Here is a 23,874-nt window from a genome sequence, read left to right as displayed (position 1 = left end):
TATTAATTTTCCTTACTTCCTGTGACTTAAACTGCCTTCCTTGTTACATATTAAGTTTTCATATTTACTTTATTCTCTTTACTGCTTCTGAATTCTGTTAAAACAACCTATTAATTGATTTCTGAGCCATTTATTATATGGTTTTGAATTTAAGGTAATCATTAGTATCAAAAAGCACATCCTTTTTAGTATTTTTTAATTTTTAAAAATGTTCATGAATATTTGAAGATGTTTATGTTTCCATGATAACTACATTAATTTTACCCAGTGCTTTTTAAATTGAATTCTGTGAAGAATTGCATTCATTTATATTTAGAAACAGTACATTCAGAAAGAAAACAACCAGCTCTTAAAGGTCCTCATAAGCATCTCAAGGAGTTTGCATCTTTTTTTGAGGTCAGTGTGTTTAAATGCATTTCTTGAGGTTGAAAATGAAAGGGCTTTGAAAAACAGAAGAAAAATAGTCATATTTGAAATTACAGACATTACTTTGTTTACAAAGTGAAGGGTGATTGAAACAAAGGAAGGCAAGCTCCGAAACAGGAAGTTCAGTAATGCAGCTGTTACTATCTTCAAGTTAAATATAAAGGGGGAGAATATGCCTAAATGAGGAGCACAGCAGTAAGGATAGATAAGTGGACAGATTTTAAAACTAGTAGGATTTAGTGTTGAGCGAGGAATGAGTGAAGCACTGGGATTTCCAACTTTCATAATTTGTTCACCACATCCAGGGACCAAAAGTTAATACGCTATCTGTACTGCGTGAAACACAATGCAAATCCAGAGCGCATAATACTATGTAAATGTACTTATGACAGAATTATGCTAAATTTAAAAGGCAGTATGCAAATGTCATAAGTATGTTTTGTAAACAGAAACAATAAACAGAGAAAATAAAATATATCTAAAGCTATCGTGTCAAAGGAAAAACATATATCTAATTTATTTTACAGAAAATAATAAAATGATAAATAATTAAAAGTTGCTCTTTTTTACTATAGTACATAATATTTTTTAAAAATACCATTTTTTGAGCATTTGCTTGAGCAAATGCTATGTGCCTTTCACTGTGTTGACTCCCACTAATATTATTTACTTGCCACAAACTTCCCTTTAAGTAGGACTGTTTCTAGTATCCTTCTTTCTATTTATTTTCTTACCAGTTAAGGAAGCTGCTGCTTACAGAGATAAATCACTTGCTGAAAGTCATTTGTTTCCTAGGAAGTGACAGCGCCAGAACTGATTTGGAAGTTAACTTTCTTTTTCTTGTATCCTTCACTATATTGTTCTTATATTCAGTACTAACTACTGTCAATTAATAAATAATATCTTTTGGTGCCTCAGAGGAGAGACAGTAATTACAGAAGAACAGAAAATATATCCAAAAACAAAACAATACACAAAAGCACAATACATTATTTCCAAGACCATTACTTTAAAGAACTCTTAACTTCTATCATCAACAGAAACAACTGATAGCTGTTGAAGGTTCAAGAAAAACTTCTTGGTTATGTATTAAAATCTATGGGCCTATGCTGATATTCATGTTCTGACTACATCTATCAATAGCAATAATGCTTGTTTTGGTTATAAAAATTGTAATTATGAATGTGAATGTCTTCATTTTCAGCCAAGAATACCATTCTTCTTTTATTTGGGGTCATTTGGGTCACTTGGAGAGCTCCAAATATGAGAAATCACTTTCTTTCATTCATGATTCTTTTGTACAAAGTACCACATTCTGAACCAAGTACCACAGGATATGTCTCAGTATAACTGAGCCTCCAAAGTCCATTCTAATGTTGTACTTGATGACCTCTTTCTCTCTTGTCAATAAATATAGATGAAATCAATTGTGAGGCAACTGGGTTATTCAGGGAAGCAAACATGCTAAATATAGCAGAGTATGATGGTAAGGCTGAGAATTTAAGAAAATAATCTAGTTCATGCACATTTACATGAAACAAAGCCTAAGTCTGTCAATTAGAATGAGCTGAAAGCCAAAGTTGTGCTGAGTGCTGTCAGCACAATTAGCATTTGTATTTTTAGTAGTAGTCCAGGGCCCATGAACAGTGCCAGCATCACTTAAGATAAACCTGCTAGTCAGATAATCTGTGCTAAAAATAGTTAACTGAAGAAGAGCAATTTCTCTTTTTGACACATAGTCAAGTACCTTCTAATACAGGGTGATGGGTTTTTGGCAGTAAGAGTAGTCAGAAAAAAAGGGTTCCACAGTGAGAATTCATTCAGTTGGGTTCAGCAAGTAGAAGAAAACAAAAGGGGTTATTATATTGGAGAGTCAGACACTGTGGCCAAAGGACTTTGAACTCCACAGAACACCCCTGTGTTTCAATTCCAGCTCTAATTCTTGTTAACTAGATGAGCAAGTTTTAAAACCAATTTTAGACCCAGTTTCCCCAGAAAGTGGGATTAAAAACAGCTGCCTCACAGAATTACTGTGAAGAAAATGCTGGCACAGGACCTGCACATAGTACCAATAAGCACTGGCTTCCAACTCCTCTTCATCCTTCTTGCCCTTCCATCATTTCTGTTCATTCCCAATTAATATTATGGCTAAGGTAAGAGAAACCACATTCAAATTATATCAAGGCACCATATACATTGTCAGTTTCTCTTGCTCCAGAGGTTGCCTTCTTCTTTCTTCCGTGGTGAACTCTGCTACACACTCCCCACCCCCAACACACCTGTCATTTGCTACCCATGCCACTCATCTCATAGTAATCTACTTTCCCTGTCCTGTTTGCCATCAGTACTTTTGTTAGATAAGATATTTTGTGATCAGGGGTTCAGAGGAAGAAGTGATTCATTTGATGCCTCAGTGCAATAAACAATTAGGTCAGGGGCTATAGAAATATTTCCTTAACTCCAAAGCTCTGAAGAATATTGCTCTCCTTGTTCATAGCCACTAAAGCAGGGGTGTCCAATCTTTTGGCTTCCCTGGGCCACACTGGAAGAATAAGAATTGTCTTGGGCCATACATAAAATTCACTAACACAAATCATAGCTGATGAGCTAAAAAAAAATTGCAAAAATTCTCATAATGCTTTTTAAAATTTATGAATTTATGTTGGGCCATGTTCAAAGCCATCCTGGGCCACATGCAGCCCAGGGGCCATGGGTTGGACAAGCTTGTTCTAGAGCTAGAAAGGGTTTAAAGCTCAAGAAGTTTACTACTACAGTCTCTAGTCAGCTTTGGAGACTGAGAATCTCTCAGCCTAACAGGAAAAAGAGAAGTGCTAATGGCATATTTTTATGGCTGACAAATGTTGAGCATGCAACATAGCTTGGGAAAAGATCTAGAATAGTCATTAAGAGTCAGAAGTTCTAGCCCTCACTCCACCCGTTTTATCTGTGTGACCTTGAGCAAGATAGCTGTCTCCAAAGGAAAAATAAAATGTACATTTGGATTCAAAGATTTCCAAGAAAATGATTTTTTATGATTCCATAAAAAATTTTATTGGGAATTTATTTTATTTTATATAAAACACAAACATAGCACTTATAATCACTGTTGCAAGAGCTTTATACATATGAACTTCTTTACCATAATAGCTCTATGAAGTAGGCACTATAATTATCCTCATAGTATGAATGAAAAAACTGAAGCCCATAGAAGTTTGGTAATTTGACCTAGGTCACACAGGTTTTAAGAGGTAGAGCCAGAGTTAGAAAATATCAGATTAGTTGCAGCATCTCTCTTTTTAACCATTATACTTGGTCATACTTAAAAGTAAGATGTTTATGTATTCATTTATATATTTTAGATATGCATCCTAATCACTGTACTGAAAAGGAACATATTTTAACTAATTCTTTCACCTACCTACTATGCCAATGTCTGGGGCTGCCACTGACCCTAAGTAATTATCAACTGTGATGAGGAACATCCACAATTCTTCTACTGTTCTAGTCATTCATTCTTCTTTTTGGAAATGTGAGAGAAAATCTAAACATTCAAAAATAATTAGCCTGTCTTTTCCAAGATCACAAAGGTCAATTTGCAGGTTAATAGTTAAATGCTTTCTTTTAATCACAATCCTCAAGAATAAAACCAATTATTTAAAATGTCTTTGAAGTGACTTTAACAGCAGATGTTTTTCCCTCAAAGAAACTTTTTTTTTTTCTAATGCTTTTCATGGATCAAATGTACTATATGGAACTCATCCTTTGAGGTGGTATGTTTCATGTCACCGAGAACCAAGATGTCCAGGCATAGACACGTGGTGGTTTGCCTGTCCATTTATTTTTATTTATTTATTTTTAATGTCTATATCTTCTTTGGTAGAGATGGGTCTCCCTACATTGCCCAAGCTGTTTTTGAACTGCTGGCCTCAAGCAGTCCTCCTGCCTCAGCCTCCAAAAGTGCTTGGGTTACAGGTGTGAGCCACCATGCCAGGTTGATCCCTATGTAGGATATAAAGGTGTTCTTGTTCTGCTCCTCAAAATGTCTTAAGATATAATGATGAAAGAGAAAAGAGGGCATAGTATCATGCAAAGGCCTTTTGCTTAATCTTGTTTCTTCAAGAAGCTCTCTGAGTCTCAATTTTCCGATTTTAAAATTGGAAATAGTGACCCTGAACTCAAAGAGTTAATCTGAGGATTAAGAGAGATTATCTATGTAAATTGCTTAGTGCAGTATCTGAAACAATTCAGTGGCTCAATAAATAGTAATTCCTCTTTACTCTTTTCTGTCATCTAGGACTGACCAAGATTTACATATATTCATTGAAATAATGGAATTCCATGATTTGCCCAGATTCTGCATCCACAACTTAGTTGCATTTAAAAAAATTACAATAGCACTAGACTTCTGTGTCATCAAGTCAAGTTAAAATTGTATTGATTAACTAGTAAACACTTCACTGTGCTATGTACTGAAGATAATAATAAAATTATGAAATCTAGGTAATGTATACATTGAAGGAGCTAAAAAAATCCTGTTGAAAGACAAGGCTACCACTTTCTCTCCACTCCCCACAATCCTCTCTCTCTCTCTCTCACACACACACACACACACACGCTCCACCAACACAATAGTACCAGAAAGGAATATAAGGTAGTGGAATGGTTGGTCTTGATTACAGTCACTGGCAGGGTTTTTGCAATGGAAGTGGATTATAAATTAGGCCTTGAAAGGTTGAATTTTTAGCGGCAAATAGGAGCAGGGAGATTTTTATATTGCAGAAACATCATCAGCTATAAGTATGAAGATAAAAATAGGCATACTATTGGGATCAAGAGACTAGTCAGAATAAAAGTGGCCAAAACTTACGTCTGAGGCATGGGGTCCAAGGTTTTAGAGACATTAAGTCCTAGAAGTTAAGCTAGAGATCAGGAGTACATGTACTGGGAGACACTGTAGATCCATTAGCTATTAAATCTACGTGGTTTTTCAAGCATTGGTGCCTCAGATCTGGGAATTAATTTGATAAACCACAAAAACACAACTACTTCATATCAAAAAAATGAACTTAATTTTTAGGATTACTTTTGGTTCTCTCCAGTGTTTGGGAGTCAGCACACATATACTCCACTGAGTCATCCACTTGCTCATCCATGACTCTTCCATTTGCAGAGCTCCTGGGCAAAACACTACCAACATTGGTTTGGGAACTATTATTTATAATCCTGAGCTCAGCAGCATCTGAGGAAGAGGGGCCAACTGGGACATGGTCTTTCTTATGTTATCTGAGGTCAAGGAGTAGCAGTCTTTTCAGTGGAGCAGTAAAAATGATACCCAGGTTTTCCTGTCACTAGGTATGGGCACTGCATTAATTTCCTAGGGCCTCCATAACAAAGTACCCCAAACTGGATGGTTTCAAACGAAAGTAATTTATTGACTTGTATTTCTGGAGGCTAGAAATCTGAAGTCCAGACATTGGCAGGGCCATGCTGCCTCTGAGAGTGGTAGGGAAGAATCTTTCCTTGTCTGTTTTAACTTCCGGTGTTTGCCATCAATCCTTGTTGTTCCTTGATTTGCAGATGCATCTGTCCGCTAACTGCTTCTATGTATGTCACAGGGCCATCCTTCTCCTGTGTGACTGTCTGTATGCATCTTCTCTCTCACAAGGATACCATTCATATTGTATTAAGGGCCCACCCTATACTCCAATATGACTTCATCTTAATTTGACTACATCTATGAAGACTCTATTTTCAGAAAATATCATATTGACAGGCACCAGTCATTAGGACTCCAAAACAGCTTTTTTGAGTGTCACAATCCAACTCAAAACAGAAACAATTAACTGAGAGATGGAAATAAGCCTTATGTGGATCAATAGAAACAGCTTTGCCTGAAGCTCAGGCATCTTGGGAATATGCTAGTAGTGGTGGAAAATTCCTGAGCCTCAGTTCTATCCTTCCACACTTACTTCTGCTTTTGAGAGCTGAGTTTTAGTTATAAGGTATATTGCTTGAATAAAAAAAAACTGCACAAGATTATGTGGAGATTTGAATTTATACATCCATTTCAAATTCATCACTACATTTGACTTTCACAACAGAATTTGTAAGTCACAAATTATTATTGCTGACGGTTTAAATAAAACTTGTTTTCCACACCAGAGTCTGAACTAATTGAAAAATGAAATAAAATTCTAAGCAGATCAGCATGTTATTGCCTTATCGCCTAATTATAGTCATCTAAGAATATCATCCAGCTTCTTAAAACTGACAGACTTGCCCGCCCCTGGCAATTTGGCTCTTCAGTGGGGCCTCTCTAAGGGAAAACCTGGTCCTTTTTGCAGCCTCTTCCTAAAAAGAAAGGAGGGGTGCTGAACAGAGCGCATTCATGTTATTCTCCATAAATTTACCATTCAAATCACACTATTCCAATTTTTCTGGAGCAGAACAAGTAAAAGGGTAGAAAGAAGCTAGGAATGTTACCCTAATTGTGTTCTCATCACCTGCAAGGAAACATCAAAATTAGCAAAGAAACGTTTGTTCCCACCATTAATTACTAACTTTTTTTTTTTTCAGATAAGAAAAATGAGGCTCAATCAAATACAATGATTTACTTAAGCTTTTTGGGCTATCTGCTAATTCTGTAAATTGTTCGATGCACCATCATTGCCTTCTCTTTGTATTATACACATGTTAAACATAATATGGTCTCTTTATGTTATGCTTGTCATATGGATTCTGTCAGATATGATTTTTATACCAGCAACTCCTGCTATCATGTATCTTGGATGATATAATTAATTCTTAGAAATCATGCTTTGCCATATTTTCCCAGTCAAAATGTATCACATTGGCATCTTGAACTACAGTTGAACTCTGTAGTGCTCAGAATAACTGACTCTTGGGAAAATAAACCCTTTCTATTATTTTCAGAACAAAAGTTGAACCTTGTCAAAAGAAGTTAAGGATGTTAAGTTGGCCCTTTGTAGCAGGAGTCTAATTATAGCCAACAATTGGTAATGATGCTGTGAATATTATAGCCATCAGGTCTCATGTCTACAAAATCAACTTGTAAGCATACTAAGATACCAATCATGCTTAGAACTGTCTCTTTGGTATTTCATAGCACTTAACAAAATCATAAATTATAAATATGGTATTTATTTTCTTGTCTATGTCTTGCATGAAAATGTAAACTCAATTAGGACAAGAATCACGTTTGTCTCTTTCATTCTTGTTTCCAAGCACACTTTTAGGCAAATTAACACAAATAAAGTGATTGAAGAAATATATGAATAAAACATTGTTATTGTTTATACATGTTGAACAATATAATACTTTCATATTTTAGGTGATTTACATATCTTTGAAGGTCTTAAGGCACTAAAATTTTTCTGACAGTTTTAATTTCCTTCCTCTTAGACATAAGAATTTAATATTGAGAGTAACAGAGTTTTATGGAGATACGCATCTCTTGTCTCCACTACTACTACCACTGTATTTATCTTCCAATATACCATGTTCTGTTTGTTTTCTTTTTTCCTAATTCTTAGCATAGTCCTCGTCCTGTTTGGGATTAATCCATTCATGCCTGAAAACAAGCATTTGCAGATACTTGACTCAATTAAGCTGGTAAAATTTACCGAATGTCTACAACATTTCAGATACTATAAATAAAGTATTATCTGCTAATATTTGTATAATGCTAGAACAAAAGTTGGAAAAATATTTTTCCTGTCATTATTGAGTGTTATGGCCTTGGGTATTATTATTAATTTCTTTCAAAAAATAAAGACACTAAGATCAAGAAAATCTGGTTTCACAACCTTCTGTTCTCACTTGGTTCACACTTCATTATTAATAGGAACTTATATACTATAGTAAGCTGATTAAGAGAATTGACTTTGGAGCTTAAGTGGCTTGGATCTGCCCTCTGGCTAGCATCAACACCTGTTTGCTCTATGACTTCTCTGAACTTTGTTTCTTCACCTGTACATTGGGAAAGGTTCTTTAATTGTGACCCTTTATAGAGACATGCATTTATAAGAGATGATCAATTACCTTGGGGTTATTCTGCTAATAAGTCAGTGGTAATCTGACAATTGTTGAAGCTATATGGCAATAGAGTGAAAATGTCATTACTTAGGGCTCCCATAGCAATTTCTAAGAATTCACTTTCTACATGGATAGCTTCTTGTGAATGTAGCCTGTCATGATGTGTGGGTATTTCCCATGACAATGTCTGTAATCTTTTACCTTTCCAGAAGCCCCTGTACTTGCTATTCTTATTCCCATTTCAACTCACCATCCACAAGCATTTTGTGCATGAACTACTTTATGCAGACACTACTTTCTTCAGAAGGGCCTTTTATGCTTCTGACCTTGGTAATACATAAAAATTCACTGCCAGCCAAGGTTTAATCTTCATGTTATACAGACAGCCATGCCCACCAGACAAAATATCATTATAAAATATTGTTCTGTCAAGGGGTAATATTTTATCGTTTCTTGAGTCTTTCCAAAATTTCTAGCATATTTGTTTGCCCTTGAAACTTTCAGTGAATAATAAATATCATCCTAGAATATAACCAATAAACATGTAAATTTTCCGCTGGGCAAAAAGAATATAATTTCCCTCACTATGAGAGACATGTTTTTGAATAAATGATCATTGGTTCCTAGGATCTAAAATATAAGAATGGATAAAATCAGGGTGGGCCTCTTATGCTGGGACCTTGGAGCACTAACCACTATGCAGAACTCTGCTCCCCCTTTCTCTTTCCTCCCTTCTTTCTCATCTTCACTATTTATTGCTTTTCTCCCAGACAGATACAGATGGAGGCAGTAGCATGGTAACACCTCAAAATCAAGCATCCAGCAGCTGAATCCGAAAAACACAAGAACAAGGTAAGATGCCAAAAGAAAAGGACCCAAAACAGAGTTCATGTTTTCCAAAGGTTTTCAATTATATCCTTATCAGTCTCTGCAACTTCATTTGCTGTCCCCATTAGTTAGTTCCCTATTGGCTATGTTTGCAAGGTCATCATTTCTTAACATTATTTAAAAGACTTTAACTATGTAATCTCTTTGCCTCTGGAGATAACAATCCTAGTTTGTGTTATAAAGAGCATTGCATTTTGTTTTCCCTACAGCATTTTTAGATCCCTTATCCCATTAGGCCTTCATGACGCTTTGCAGCATATAGGACAGGAAATTTTGTTTCAGGTTCCAAAATGAGACTTGGAGGAGCTGAGTGACTTACAAGAGGCCAGAGATAATAAGGGCCTCAGCTCCTGTTTGCATCTGTAAACACACCTTATATCCTAAGGACACTCAAGGGGCTTCTCAGAAAGCTCCTTAAAGTGATATGTTCAGAAAAGCATCCACGTAATCATGGTTCCATAGATTGGTCTGGGTTTCTGTATCTGGGACTGGAAAGGTCTGAGAATCTCTGGCTAAAATATGGTCACATTGCATTTGCTCTGCATTTTCCTAACTGTGCAACATGTAGGTAATAACTGCATCTGGAAGCATCCCCCAGATGAAATTGCAGCAGCTTGGGGGATGATTTATTGTCATTGTGACAGTCCTGTCTGATGGTCCCCAGAACCCCAGGAAGGAGTGTTTAGGCCACTATAGCAAAAAACACTGGCACCCAGGAAAAGTCAGAAATTTCCCTCACTGTTTTAGATTTTCTCACTGCCTAACATACCGTGGAATAATTTTAGCATTCAATATCTGTCTTCAATGAAGGGATGTTATTCAAGAGTTGCTCTGAATGTTATAGAGGGAGCTATGATAATTGAGCACATACAGGTATCAAGTATTCAGTTTGATGCTTTAAATACATAATTGTATTTAATATTAGTAAAATTATAAGAAGTTATGTTTGCCTACAATTTATAATATGAAAATTGAACTAAGGAGGTGACCATTTAGTATAAGTCAATCAAGTTTAAGATTAGCAAGGACAAAATTCTATTATAATCTGTTGCCTAAAATACAAGTTCTTCTCTCAACCGATAATGGTTTATTAATCAAACGGCTCTTAAATCTAACTATATATCTATATATTGAATTTCCTGCCATTTTTTCTATGAAGCATCCTTTATTTTCCTACTTCAGTTTCATAGCCAGCATTATATTTTCACAGCTCCAAACTTTATTGCTACCAATCACGTCACCTTTCTTTCTCTACATTAGCATTTCTTAATGTTTGAGCTTTAAGCCTATGAGTCAATATAAGAATCCATATTTAGACATGTATTTTCTCCATCAGTGGACCCTATTATTGGAATAGTTTCATATTGGGTTAAGCAAAAAGGTAACATTTCAATATCGACTTTTGAGGTTATAGTACTGTAAACCACATCTCTAGATAGTTATGATAATTAAAACTTTAGTTGATTCGACTCCTATTATGTGTTTTCTAACATTATGTGATGTAATATTTGCAACAAGCCTACATGTTAAGCAATATTATTCACAATTTACAGGGGGTAATCTCAAATTCAGAAGAGTTAAACAATCAGTCAAAGTTGCAAAGATAGTAAATGATAAGGCTTCCATCTGAACACAATTCTGGTCAACTTTGACATCCATTGTTGTTCAGTGCTAACTTCAGGTCTTAGAATCATGCAATGTTTTCATGCAAGGGTGTGTCAGGATCTTCTTTGTTTTATAAATATTAAGTTCTGATATAGATCCAAGCTACAGACAAACTTTAGCTCAAAGGTTTAAAAATCCCAGAAAATATGTCATGAAAATCAAAATTTTAATAATATTAAAATATTTTAGTAAGGTAATTCTATTTTTCATCAGAAGCAAGAGATAGTACAAGAGTAGCTGATGCAAAATCACACTGCCAGCAAAAACAATTCTAACTCTTTCTAGATAAGCCCCTGCAATCAATATGTTATTAAGCCAGAAAAAATATCCAGCAATGCAGGGAATATAAGTTTACATTAATGGCCAGGGTCTTGGTCCAGCCTGCTTACACTCAAAATTTATCTTGGATACATTGAATGAATGCTTACTATGAGAAAATTGGCTGTTGAGAACAGGAATCTGCCTCAAAATGTTAAGATCTATTTATAAGCTTAGCTAACATTCAGGTATTTCAAGACAAGCATAAACTATAAATCCTGGATTAATATACATGTGGTAGAGACAAGAAAAAGTGTGAAAGACGAAGCAAGCTTTTGATTATACAGGGACAAAAATTACTCTATGATAGAGTTGGAAAGGACATTAGAGATAAGTGAGTCTGACCTTTTATCATATTTTATACAGTATAATAGTAATACATTCTTAGGAAAGAAAACACAAAAACTCTGAAAAGAAAACCAGGAAAAATAACTCACCTCTAGTCCTAACACTCAAACACAAACACAATATACTGTGCAGTATATTTGTTTTTTCTTTCTATGAAAAACTATTTTAACACAGTTTAAACCACATTGTATATAGTTTTATGTATATAATTGTATAACTATATATAATTTGTACATTATGTTTTACTCAATATTATATCATGAACATTATTCTATGGGATTATATAGTATTTCAAATAATAGGCCAAGTGAGATGTCTCATGTATGTAATCCTAGCACTTCAGGAGGCTGAGACAGGAGGATTGCTTGAATCCAGCTGTTCAAGCCAGCCTGGGCAACATAGCAAGGCCTTGTCTCTACAAAAAATAAAAAATAAAAATAAAGTTAGCCAGGCTTCATGGCACATGCCTGTAGTCCCAGCTACAAGGAAGGTTGAGGTGGGAAGATTGCTTGAGCCCAGGAGTTCAAGATTTCAGTGAGCCATGATTGTACCACTGTACTCCAGCCTGAGTAACAGAGTGAGACTCTCTCAAAAAAATAATATTAATAATCATTTTAATGTCTAAGTAATATTCTACTTGGTGAAAAGATCACAGTTTGCTTAGCTAATCTCTTAGAATTGGACATTTTTACTATTTCCCATTTGGGACCATCATATAAAATTCTATAACAATCATTTCCAAAATAAAGCTTTTAGTTTCTTCACGTTAATTTTTAAAACTAGGTTCCCAAATGTGTAATTACTAGGTAAATATATACATATATTCAAATTGCTTTTCAAATGGTTCTATTACTAGTAATGAAAAGAAAGTCTCATTGTCCACACTTTCACTAGTATTACAGAATACAAACACCCATACACCTACATATGCTGTTGTGGGAATCAGAGGACTGGAGAGACCAAATGGGTGAAATAAAAGGATTTATTGAGTGCACTCAGGTCCAGAAGATTCACATCCAAAAAGCTGAGCCCTGAACAAAGACAGGGCTTGATTTTTATACATGCAACCAAGGGGTTGGCCATCTAGTGGCATGAAATGTACAGGGCAGGCAAGCAGGCTTACAGAAACAGAACAAAGGTGTGAATCATACACTGACAGATTGTGCAATTTGAGGAAAAACAGGAACTTACCAAGCTAAGGCAGGGTTTACAGCTGGTAAATGTCTTACTCAAGCATGTCTTGTGACCTTGTTATTTTACACAGAAGAGAAACAGGAATCTGTAAAACTTTGTGAAGTAACCTTGAGTTTCACTAAGGAAGGATTTACAAAAAGGGAGTGGGGAGCTGGGAGAGGAGAAAAACCTGTTTTCTCATCCTTGCCCATAACTGGGAGGAGAGGGGGCTCTGGAGCACATTCCTTGAGGGCTCTGGTTTTGCAGATAATGTTATTAAATCCTTTTCAGAGCTCGGCTGCCTATCTCTAGGTCTTGGAGTGAGTCAGCCTAGCAAAAGAAGACTTGTTCCTTTCTTTTACTTGTTTTTTCTTTTTACATTTTCTGCTTCATTCCCCCCTTTGATGCTTCTTATAAATGAAGTTTAAGGCCGGGTGCGGTGGCTCACGCCTGTAATCCCAGCACTTTGGGAGGCCGAGGCGGGCGGATCACGAGGTCAGGAGATCGAGACCATCCTGGCTAACATGGTGAAACCCCGTCTCTACTAAAAATACAAAAAATTAGCTGGGCGTGGTGGCGGGCGCCTGTAGTCCCAGCTACTCGGGAGGCTGAGGCAGGAGAATGGCGTGAACCCGGGAGGCGGAGCTTGCAGTGAGCTGAGATTGCGCCACTGCACTCCAGCCTGGGCGACAGAGCCAGACTCCGTCTCAAAAAAAAAATAAAAAAATAAAAAAAAAAATAAATGAAGTTTAATAGAAAGCATCATCATCTTCAAAATTTATCCTTTCATGAGGCGCTAGTTTCCTATTAAGCAGGGGTTGATATTTAGTTAGAACCATTAGTTGGGTAGTAGTTTGCCTGGTTACAAGAATCTCAATAGCTGACTGCATGTTCCTAACAAGGAGGGGCAAAAGACAAGGACGTATGAGGCAGCCCCCTAGTATGGCCAGAACTATTCCTACTAAGGTTTTAAATCCTTCAAGAGATGAAAACCAGCCTCCAAAGAGTGAATCTGGAGACCATCCTTTCCAAGTCTGCACTGGGACATGGGCTAATTTCTGAATTCTGGCAGAATCCAAAATTGTTTGACAACTTTTCTATTGTCATCAATCTCTAGACAGCAATTAGTTAGGTTGAACTTTCCACATACTTCTCCTTCTTGAGCTAGGAGGTAGTCGAAGGCCAGTCTATTTTGGTAGATGGCATTTCTCATTTGTGTAGCTTGCCAGGCTGGCTGATTTAAGACCCTTGCAGCATCATTAGTAATTAGCTCAAGTACTGCCTGTAACCTTATGATGCGGTTGAGCATGTATATAGGGGTGCAGTATCCCCATGTTCCATATTCTGCCCAGGTGGCTGGGCCATAGTATTGGATTATTCTTTCAGGGGGCAATTCATTGTCTTTCCATTTCCCTATGGTTATGCCATCTCCTGTGGTTATGCCCCTCTTGCTTTTCCTTTTAGTTATGTCATAGATGGGGTACCCTAAGACTTCCCCTTGCCTTAGCAGGATTAGAAAGAAAGAGGGCCTAATTGTTCCAAGTACACAGGCCCCTGACCATTTAGCTGGCAGTTGTCAATATGCCTGTGGCCCACAGTTCCAGTAGAGGCCAGAGGGTGCCTGCCAGGTATTGGAGCTTCAAGCTGGTACCAGGAGTGGTTTAAAGAAGGGAAACAGGAGAATGGGCCTGGGTGCGGTGATTTGGAGTCATTCTTTTTGCCTCTCCATAAAGTTTTTCCTAGTGTCTCATTGTAATATTGCTGTCCTAGGCAAGTTAATTCTCCTACTGGGTCTGTAAAGGCTTCTCCCCAGTGTGCAATGCAGAATCTCTTGATAAGAGAGGTTTTTAAGAGCCAGATGCTCAAGCTTGTGAGTGTTGTTTCGGGGGAGGGGATGGTCAGAGTAAAGTTATTTTGAGGCATTAGCTCCTTTTCCTCCCATAGTGACTGGTCCCCATGTTTGTTCCCCCACAGACGTAACATGAAGAGACGGGTAAGCTGCTGGTTATGCTTTCTGCCAGTTGGGTGAATAGATTTTTGGCTACGGGAGGGGGGGGGGGATTCAGGCAATTTCTGGTTGACCTGCTCATAAAATGACTTCAAAACTCAGAATTGTTGGGTTGAACAGGCCCGAGCTTTCTTTATAATACGTAGAAAATTATTTTTTAAGATAGTTTTTCCCCTTGGATTCTTGGTTAAATAGTAATGTCCTATTGGTGATCCTATTCCTGTAGTCCATATTGGTAAATTTGGCTTCAGGATTGTGAAATTTACAAGATTGCAAGCATTTGTTTTACAGTTTAGGTCTGCTTGGATTTGGGTAAACATGACCTGCTTTTGTTTAGTGGCCAATGTTGCACAGTCCAAAGTGGAGCAAGCACGGGTGTTCTTAATTTATACCACAGGTTGCTACAGGGGCAATGAAGTCTTTAAATGTTGCCTGGCAGACATTAAAGTACAAAGATATAGTGACATACATAAGGCTAGTTATTCCCTGGGTCACAGATGGAGTAGGTGGTCTGATTGTGAGTACAGGTTCCTAGGTGGGTTCCAGTACACTCATAATGAGTATGGTACAATAGAGTTCTCGTTATAGTGCTCCCTGACCATGTAGTATGAGTACATTGGGGGGAATCCTTCCAATCCTTCCAAGGGTTCTCCTTTTAACATAGATAAGGGGATTAGTAAGAACAAGGTAAAGAGTGACATACTTATACCCAGCATGGACAGAAAAGGCTTTCTCCTGGTGGAGGAGGCTGACTAAAGTGGCAGAACAATAGAAAAACAACTAGTATTACAAGGAAAACTATTAGACCTAAGATTTCTAACAACATGACTTTACTCCACCTTCAGCTGTGCATAGGCTAGTCAGCTCCTGGGGTGACTAGAGCAGGGCAGTTGTCACCTCAAGCTTCAGCTGTGTGTAGACTGGTCAGCTTCCAGAAGGACCAGAGCAGGGCAGTTGCTAGCTCCATTAGCAACCTGGTCTCACCGTAGGATCAGCCGAGCAGGATGGTCTGGTTCCTGTTGGCTGGTCCACTGGTTCTGGGCTGCTGCTTTCAGCTGACTATGGTGGATCCAAGGTAAAATTCCTCCAACTTTAACAGCTGCGGGAGTGGACAAGATTACATTATGGGGCCCATCCTATATGGGTCCCAAAGTGGTTGGATTCCATTTTTTAACCCAAACAGAGTCCCTGGGTTTAAAGGGGTGTGTTGCGTCTGTCAGGCTTATGGGCATTCTTTCCCATGCCCAGCCATGAATTTCTTGCATGGCTATTCCTAAAGCCTTCATTTGCCTTCTCAAGGATAATTTCCCTAGTTCACGGAGATCACAATTAATTTGACCTATGATTGGGGGTGGCTGGCCAAACAAGATCTCATAAAGTGCTTGACTCGGAGGTGCACCTGACTCGGAGGAGAACCATGGGAAGGACCTGATCCCATCTCAGATGGGTTTCTTGGCAATATTTTTTCAGTAGCTGTTGGAGTGTCTGGTTCATGTGTTCTACTTTTCTTGAGCTTTGTGGCCGGTAGGCTGTGTGTAATTTCCATTTTATTTTTAACAGTCATATTAGTTCTTGAACTATTTCAGCTACAAATGCAGGCCCATTGTCTGACCCTAGAATCAGGGGCAGTCCAAATCTAGAGATAATGTCCCTTATTAGCACTTTTGTTACTTCTTGTGCTTTCTCTGTTCTGGTGGGGAAAGCCTCAACCCATCCCGAAACGGTGAAGATTAGTACTAACATATACCAATAGCCCCCTGCTCGAGGCAGCTCAGTAAAGTCCATGACTAGGTTTTCACAGGGTGTGGCTCCCATTTCTTGAATTCCCGGGGGCTGAGTGGGCCCTTGCCATGGGTTATTCTGGACACAGATCAGACATTGTTCACAAACAGCTTGAGGGATGGCAGTGAGCCGTGGCACATAGAAATGACGTTCCAGTAGTGTTTCTAGTGCCGTTTTTCCTATATGAGTTCCTTGATGGAATTGCTTCTCAAATCTAGGGGCCACTATTTCAGGGATGGCTAGCCTCCTATTGGAGAATTTCCACCATCCTCCTTTAATGTAACTTCCAGTATCTTTGGCAAACCAGGCCCTTTCATTTGGAGAATAATTTGGGACCTCTAGAAGGGGAGGCTCTGGGAGGAGAGGTAAAGCTATGGCTTCCTCTTCACAATGTAGGGTAGCCATTGCTACCTCTCTGTCCACTTTTCTGTTTCCTTTGGCCTCTAGTGTTCCTGCTCTTTGGTGCCCCTTGCAAAGTATAACTGCCACTTTCTTTGGGGCCCATACTACATTTAAAAGCTGTAGAATTTTTTCTTTATATTTTATTTCTTTACCCTCAGCAGTTATGAGTCCTCTTTATTTATATATAGCCTCATGAACATGCAACATGGCGAAGGCATATTTGGAATCTGTATAGACATTGACCTTTTTGTCTTTTGACACCAGAGAGCTCTTGTCAGGGCTATTAGCTCTGCTTTGTGGGCTGATGTTCCAGTAGGCAGACTGAGCCTCTATCAGTGAGTCTAATGTTACTACTGCATACCTGGCCTGCCAGACCCCTTCTAGTACAAAACTGCTTCCATCTGTAAAGTATTCTACATCTGGATCCCTGAGGGGTTGGTCTGTGAGATCCCTCTGGCTTAAGAATACTTCGTCTACTGCATCTACACAACAATGAAGGGGGGCTCCCAGTCCCAGTTCAATTGGGAGCAAGGTAGCTGGGTTTAGGGTATTTACTGTCTCTAGAGTTATGCGAGAATTCTCGCATAGGAGCTGTTGGTATTGAGTCATTCTCAGATTTGATACCAATGGTGTCCTCTCTGATCCATTAAAATTATAACCAAGTGTGGTACTGGATGGTCAGTTGCTGTCCCAGGGTTAGTTTGTCAGCTTTTTGTGCCAGTAGGGCTGTGGCAGCTAGTGCTTTAAGGCACAGAGGCCATCCTAGTGCCACGAGATCCAATTCCTTGGATAAATATTCCACCGGATGATACCATGATCGTATGACTTGAGTTAGGACCCCTATTGCCATTCTTTTTTGTTCATGGACATACAGAAAGAAAGGTTTAGTTAGATCAGGAAGTCCTAAGGCTGGGGCCTGGGTTAAGGCTTCTTTGATTTGTTTAAATGCCCTATCTTGGTCAGCCTCCCAGAGTAGGGGTTCCCTTCCCCCTCTTTTGTGGCTTCGTATAAAGGCCTGGCCATCAGTGAGTAATTTGGGATCCAAATGTGGCAGAACCATGCTGCCCCCCAAAATTATCTTATTTGATGCCGGGTGGTTGGAGTTGGGAGTGCACAAATAGCCTAGTTTGGCTCACTGCCTAGCTATCATTCCCCTTGACTCACTTCGAAGCCTAAATACTGGACTCTTTTGGAACAGATTTGAGCCTTCTTTCTGAACACCTTATATCTGGCTTTCCACAGGAGGTGGAGGAGGTCTTGGATTCCTTGGAGGCAGTCCTCTTGGGTTGGGTCTGCTGGAAGCAGGTCATCTATATATTCCAGCAAGGCACAATTGTCATTTGGCTAGGCCTTGAGGTCTGAAGCCAGTGCTTCTTCAAAGACTGTGAGAGAGTTTTTGAATGCTTGTGGGAGTCTTGTCCAGGTGAACTGCAATTTGCCCCATTGAAATGCAAAGATGGGCTAATTGGTGCCAGGCAAAGACAGAAGAATGCATCTTTCAGGTCTAGGCAAGCAAACCAGACAGCACTTGCTGAAATAAGTCCCGTTAAAGAATATGGGTTAGGTACCACTGGGTGGATGGTCACTGTAGCCTCATTCACAGCACATAAGTCCTGCACCAGCCTCTATTCACCAGACAGTTTCTGTACCAGCAGGAGAGGAGTGTTCCAGGGTGACTGGCATTTGACTATGATTCCATGTTTGAAGAGTTGCTCTAAGTGTTTGCGAATGTCCCATATGGCTTCTTGGAAAAACGGGTACTGGTGAAACTGAACTGGGGTTGCCCCTGGTTTCAACTCTACTACTCTATTATACTACTACTACTCGTGCCTGATTTTTAGCCAGCCCAGGTGGGTTGTCTTCAGCCCATACTCCAGGAATTTTATTAAGTAGCCCATACAGTTCATTTATTCCTGGTTCTGGTGAATCTTTTGTGTATAGTCTCCATTTGTCAGTCTGCGGGATGGTAAGGGTTATCACCATGGCCTTCGGGAGTATCAGGTTTAAAGTCATAGCTCCTTGTGGCCCAAAAGCAATCTGTGCTTACAGTTTTTGGAGTGGGTCTTTTCCCAGCAGGGAAACTGGGCAATTTGGGAGGTATAGGAACTCATGTTGGACTTATCTTCCTATGACACACCTCCTTAGTTGACAAAACAGCCTTTTCTCTAGGACCCCTGTAGCCCCAACAATAGTTGTATGGTGTTTGCATAGTGGCCTTATGGGCTAGGTCACCACCGAATGTTCAGCCCCAGTGTCTACCATAAAGTCCATCAGTTGGCACCCCACTTCCACTGTGACCATGGGCTCCTGGGGGCCTATGGTGATGGAGCCTGGTCTGGCCTAGTCTTCATATCCTCCAGTCCCTTCCAGCATGATCAGGTTGGTATCCGGTTCCCTCAGGGTGTGGCAGCCCTTGGCTGGTGGCCTGTCTCACAGCCTTGGCTATCTTCTTCATTGTCCTCTGGACACTCATTTTTCCTGTGTCCTCTCTTTTCACATTGTGCACATTGATTCCTATCTATCTAGCCTTGGTGGGCTTCCAGGCCTCTGCCCAGCCTGGCCCTTTCTGTGCCCATGTCTGCATCCCCTGGTGATGCCAGTTTCTCTTTCTGTGCCCACGTCTGCATCCCCTGGTGATGCCAGTTTCTCTTTCTGTGAGGGCTGCCACAAGTAGATCAGCCTTTTTCCTAAGTCTCTGATTATCTTCCTTTTTTGCCCCCGGTCATGGTTGACATACTCCTTGGTGGCTACTTCTATAAGCTGAGTAGGATTCATGCCTGCAAAACCCTCTGGCTTTTGCAGCTTCAGCCTGATGTCTCCCTGGGCTTGTCCTACAAACACTCTATTTACCATGCACTGATTTTCAGTAGCCTCAAGGTCAAACAGAGTGTAAAGCCTGAATGCCTCACAGTCAGTTCCTTGAAGCACTTCTGAGATCTTTCCTAAACTGATTGGCTTATTTTCGCCTTCCCTTAGCCCTTGCAGAAGTGCTTCTTGGTACTTCTGCAGGTGCTGAAACTGGGTTGCATCATTTGAGTCCCAGTGAGGGTCTGCTTCTGGGAATAGGTCTTGAGCGTATGCTTGGACATTAAGTGTGCCTTCTGGCACATTGGCTTCTAGCCAATGGAGGGCTGCCTGGGTCACTCTTCAGCACTCTTCAGTATTTAACAGCATTAGAAGGACTTGCTTGCAATCTGGCCAGGTTGGATTGTGTGTCAGGAAGATGGACTGCATTAGATCTATGAGGGCCTGTGTCTTCTCCGTGTAGGAGGGGGAGATCAGTGATCGAGAAAGGCTGATAAATGAAGGTTTGTTGCCCCCTTTGAATCTGGCCATGTTCATCATAATAGAGGGGTCCCCGTATTTCCTGGAGGGGTATCTGCAAAGCCCAAGTACGGCCATACTGGAGACGGCTTGTCTGATCGTCCTGAGTTTCCTCCTTGACCTCCTGGGGTGGGGGCTCTGGTTCCTCCCTCTGGGGTGAAGCTTGGGGTGTGTCATCCTCTGAATCTGACTCCACACTGGCCGTCGGTCTCGGCAAATGGGGGATAATGGAGTACAGGGAGGAGGGATTTCTGTTTCCTCCGGTGGCTCCTGTAATGGTGGTTTTTCCTGCGCTTTAGGTGATTCCTCCTTTATTTCCACAGCTGCCGGTGAAGCTGACTTGACTTTCACTTTAGGCTCAGCTCGGGCTACGAGCATCTTGCAGTAAGACACCAGGCAGGGCTGAAATCATGCAGGTTGGTTTTGGACCACATTTAGCCACAAGTCAACGTAAGGAAACTTGTTTGGGTGCCCTGGCTGTCCTCTGACACTGGTTACCACCTGATGTACATGGCCAATTGTTCCTTTATATACTGTCCCTTCGGCTGGCCATCCGACTTCAAAAGAAGGCTATTTTATTTCACACAGAGTTTTTAACCTCTAGGGGGTCAACTGGGTTCCATAATCCCCCTTGTAACCTTTTTAAAGTTCTTTAACATGAATTCTAATGGGGTGGGTTTTGATGACTTCCCTCCCATTTCTCCCAGTTACAGTGCAACACATTCTCTCTCTCTCTCTTTTGCTTCAGACGGATTAGACCACCCCCCTCGCAGGAGTTTTCAGGCACTGCTTAGCTTTGAAATGTTTGTTAATCTCCCACAATTAGTAAATTGTGGGGCACCTCCCCAAGCCATATGCAGATCACCACTAGTCCCTGTTGGTCCCACAATTCACTTGGAGTGTACAGTCTATGCTAAGAGACCTGTGCCCCCCACACATCACTCCCCGCATTGAATCCTCCTGGAACTGCCTCTTTCATGAGCAGTCACACACTTCCCAGTTGCTTTCTAGACCAACTTTGCAAACCACTTTCACATCCTGGGTCGGGTGGGGTGTAAGTTTCCCCAACTTTGCGAGCCAGTCTCAAATCCTGTGTCGAGCTACTAGTTACACCCTGGGAGGTGATCAGGCTCCCCTTCCATCCTTATGGGATGGGTCCTGCCTTGGGCCCCAAATCTTACCATGGTCCTGAAGCACACTGTCCCAAGAATCGTCCTACAGCCCCTTAGGTTTTGTTGCACTATCAGGGAAGGGCACTGGGTTGCAGGACAGCCAATCTCCTCTCTGTGTTGAAGTTCTTCTGATGGCACCAGGGGTCACGGGTCTTCCCTTGCCTGGGGTTCAAGTCCCACAGGCAAAGGAGACAGTAAACCTGTCATCTCCAATCCCACAGGAGCCCCCAGAAAAATACTGCAGGAATCAGAGGACTGGAGAGACCAAACAGGTGAAATAGGGTGATTTATTGAGTGCACTCAGGCCCAGCAGATTCACATTGAAAAAGCTGAGCCCTGAACAAAGACAGGGCTTGACTTTTATACATGCAACCGAGGGGGTAGGCCATCTAGTGGCGCAAAACTTACAGGGCAGGCAAACGGGCTTACAGAGGCAGAACAAAGGCAGTTAATCATACAGTGACAGGTTTTGCAACTTGAGGAAAAACAGGAACTTATCAAGCTAAGGCAGGGTTTACAGCTGGTACCTGTCTTACTCAAGCATGTCTTGTGACCTTGTTATGTTACACAGAAGAGAAACAGGAATCTGTAAAACTTTGTGAAGGGACCTTGAGTTTCACTAAGGAAGGATTTACAAAAAGGAGGGGAGCTGGGAGAGGAGAAAAACCTGTTTTTTTGCTCCTAACTGGGAGGAGAGGGGGCTCTAGAGCACATTCCTTGAGGGCTCTGGTTTTGCAGATAATGTTATTAAATCCTTTTCAGAGCTCTGCTGCCTATCTCTAGATCTTGGAGTGAGTCAGCCTAGCAAGAGAAGGCTTGTTCCTCCCTTTAACTTGTTCTTTCTTTTTACATTTTCTGCTCCAATGCAAAACACAGAAATTTGATAGGCAAAACCATTTTGCTTTACTCTGTAATACTACTCCCTTTGGATTCAGGCAACCTTGTATAGGTTGTATGAGGGCCTGGTTATACTTACGGGACCGCTCTGACATTCTTCAAGACTTACCTCTCTCCAAGAGACAAGGATTTCACAGGGCCAAGTGGAATTTCCACACCAAATCCATGTTACCCCTTCTCGACCATGCTTTGAGTACATTGCACTCTGAAATATCATGCTCAAATAAACGTAAACACATTTCCAGAGACTCTAGGGGCCCCCATCGCAGGCTAGTACTCCTAAGGACTAACTGCCCCTGGAATGGACAATAGGCAGCTCTTTGTGGAGACAGTGACATGAGAATACAATGGTCATGTGGTCTCAGATGTACACAAACATCTACTGTGGCTACCCACTGGAAGAAGAAAAAGCAAATCAAATGAGTTGGTTGTGATTGCCATTCTCCATGCCATTATGATCCAGAACAAAACAGTGAGGAATATGAGAATTCTAAACTCAAACTTGGCCTTACAGACCCATGTGAAGATGTATGTATCAAAGTATAAAGACAAAACACATTATTCACAGTTTATTGCTTAGTTTATAACTCTGAAATATTTAGAGACATTACATAGATCTCCATTTGTGTTCCTGCCCTGGGCCCTACCGATCACAGAGGCCTGACTGCTTTTATAGATTAAATAGATGATATATTAGGGCTGCCTATTTTCCCAAACTTACTAACTTCTATAAAATAAATAGAGAAAGCCTAGGTGAACACACAAATAAATTCTACCAAACCTTTAACAATTTGATAAAGACAGTACAAAAAGAAAATTACAGAAAAACATCACTTATAACATGATTAATCTTCATAGATGCATGAGAAAAACAAAATAAAACAAAAAACTTTGACATATTCTACACTCCTGGCTGATTTCAAAACAAGAAAACTACAAGAATGAATTGATGGACACTTCCTTAGCCTGATAAAATGCATTAACCTCATTCATAAAGCCAGCATCTTAAGATACTAAGAAATGGGGAAGCCCTAGCAACATTTTCACTAAGATCAGGACAAAAATGCACCACCATATCGGCTACAATTTAATATTGGATTAATAGCCAATGCAGCTATATAAAAGAAATCAATAACCATTTTCAGACGACATGGAAGTGTTCTTAAGAAACCTTAGGGAAGCAATAATAAAACTAACATACTCAAACAGTAAGAGTTTAATAAGGTAGCTGACATAACATAAAGAAATCTATAACCTTAATAAAATGATAACCGGTTAGAGGATTTAATGGTAAAGAAAATCATACACATGATAGAAATAAAAAATGAAAATTTTACAAATAAACTTAACAAGGAATATATAAAACCCATATGAAAAATATTTCTGCTTTCCTTAAATTATAAATTCACTAAATAT

At 39.8% G+C, this 23,874-nt stretch overlaps 1 long non-coding RNA gene across 1 annotated transcript in view; it reads left to right on the top strand.

The window, feature by feature from the left end:
* Positions 1-23,874, top strand: part of LOC129525619 (uncharacterized) — a 259,057-nt gene that overhangs the window by 53,775 nt on the left and 181,408 nt on the right. The window contains exon 2 of the long non-coding RNA XR_008670026.1: positions 9,252-9,333. This is a non-coding gene — a long non-coding RNA (uncharacterized lncRNA). The remainder of the gene's footprint in view (positions 1-9,251; positions 9,334-23,874) is intronic.

The sequence above is a fragment of the Gorilla gorilla genome, chromosome 9 (assembly GCF_029281585.2).
Source record: "Gorilla gorilla gorilla isolate KB3781 chromosome 9, NHGRI_mGorGor1-v2.1_pri, whole genome shotgun sequence".
NCBI lineage: Eukaryota > Metazoa > Chordata > Mammalia > Primates > Hominidae > Gorilla > Gorilla gorilla.
This window is presented reverse-complemented; position numbering and strand designations above follow the sequence as displayed.